Consider the following 2,473-nt stretch of genomic DNA (forward strand, 5'->3'; position numbering starts at 1 on the left):
ATTTTCACAACTTTTTTTTTTTTAATTACAGGGGAAATGTAACATCTTTGGCCTATACAGTGACATTAAATGATTTTTGAGTGATTGACAAGACATTAATAAATTATTTCAATAATGAGAAATGCAGCCATGAGGTTCTAATGCTAAAGGATGTATAATGTATATTTTGCTGATAGTTGGAAAATTTACTTCACTGTCTTCAAAATGGAGTTAACTGTGTTTCATAAATAATTATAAATGATATCACAGGGCTGAGTGCGATGGCTGACACCTGTAATCCCAGCACATTGGGAGGCCAAGGCAGGAGAATTGCTTTAGGCCCGGAGTTCAAGGCTGTGATTAGCTATGATTGTGCCATGACACTCCAGCCTAGGCAAAAGAGCGAGATCCCGCTCCCCACCCCACAAAAACAAAATAAGACATCACAGAACCTGCAAATGAATATCCAAAAACCATAAAACTGGGTACTGGGAAAATAGATATTAGGCTGGTACATATGTTTTCCAATGAAATAATTTCTATGTATAAAATGCATGTGACGTTTTATAGCTGGAATATGAAATAATGAAAATATACTATTTTACAACACTATTTGGGTAAAATAATGATAAACTAAAGTCTTGGTTGATGTGATTTAAATCTTAGGGAAATTTAATTCTCATACAATAGGATTTATTCCTTGCAGAGGGAAACCAGAAGCTTTACAGTTGTCTGGTGATTTTATTTTAAAGTAATAAGCTATCCTGTTAGATTTATTCTCTTTTAGAACATTTATTTTATTGATGCATAACATTTTACATATATGTACATGTGATATTTTGTTACATGCACTGAATGTGTAATGGTCAAGTCAGTGTGTTTGGGGTATTCATTACTTTGAGTATTTATCATTTTCATGTGCTGTAAACATTTCAAGTTCTCTCAGCTACTTGGAAATGTACATCATATTGTTGCTAACTCTAGTCACCCCTTTCTACTGTTGAACATTAGAATATATACCTTTCAACTAACTATATGTTTGTACCCATTAAATAACCCCTCTTTATATTCCCTTCCTACCCTTCCTAGCCTCTCGTATCTTATACTCTCGGTTTCCATGAGAACAACTGCTTTTTACACCTATATATGAGTAAGAACATGTAAAATCTGTTTATCTTTGCCTGGATTGTTTCACTTCATAACCTGCAGTTTCATTCATGTTGGTGCAGATGGATGAAGAGTATTCCACTGTGTATATGTAACACATTTTCTTTATCCATTTGTTCTCTAAGTGACACTTAATTTGCTATTATAAGTAGTGCCTCAATAAACATGAAAGTACGGGTATGCCATGCATATATTTTTCCTGATAGCTAGAAAAGTATATGATTGCTTTCCCTTTACATAAATACTTATTAGTGGGATTACTGACACATATCGTATTTCTATTTTTAGTTTTTTGAGAAATCTCCTCCATACTGTTTTCAATAGTGGCTATACTAACTTGTATTCTGAACTACAACAACGTATTAAGAGTTCCCTTTTCGTTGCACCTCATCAACGTCTGTTATTTTCTTGTCTTTTTAATAGTCATTCTAACTGGGGCAAGATGATAGTTGATCATGCCTTGATTTGCATTTCCCTAATGATTAGTGATGTTGAGCATTTTTTCATATGCCCATTGGTCATTTGTCTTTTGAGAAATATCTATTCATGTCCTTTGTCTATTTTAATGTGATTTTTTTTTTACTGTCAAATTGTTTGAGATCCTTGTATATCCTAGATATTAGTCCCTTGTCTGAATAGTTTACAAATCTTTTCTCCCATTCAGCAGGTTGTCTCTTCACTCTTTTGAGTGCTTCCTTTGTTGTACAGAAGCTCTTTCATTTATTACAGTCCCATTTACCTATTTTTGTTTTCGTTGCCTGTGCTTTCGAGGTCGTAACCGTATGATCTTTGCCTAGACCAAGGTCCTGCCTTGTTTTCCCTATGTTTACCTCTTGTAGTTTCAGTTTTCGGTCTTATCTTTAAATCCTTAATCCATCTTGAGCTGATTTTTCTAATATGGTGAGAGACAAGGATACAGCTTCATACTTGTGCATCTGACAATCCAATTCTCAGCACCATTTGAGGAGGACGTCCTTTCCCCCAATGTATGTTCTTGGTGCTTTAGTCAAAAATAAGTTGGGTGTAAATAAGTGGATTTAATTCTGAGTTCTGTAATCTATTCTGTTGTTCTATATGTCTGTTTTTATACCAGCACCTTGCTGTTTTGTCAAGTAGTGTGATTCATAAAACTTTGTTCTTTTTGCTCAGGATTGCTTTGGCTATTCAGACTCTTCTGGTCCCATACACATTTTACGATCACTTTTTTTCCATTTCTGTGTTCTGATAGCGACTGCATTATTCAATGTAGAATGCTTTGAGTAGAATGATGTTAATAACATTAATTCTTCTGACTCATAAACGTGGAATGACTTTCCATTTATTGGTG

Source organism: Rhinopithecus bieti, unplaced genomic scaffold (genome assembly GCF_001698545.2).
Source record: "Rhinopithecus bieti isolate Rb0 unplaced genomic scaffold, ASM169854v2 scaffold_57152, whole genome shotgun sequence".
NCBI lineage: Eukaryota > Metazoa > Chordata > Mammalia > Primates > Cercopithecidae > Rhinopithecus > Rhinopithecus bieti.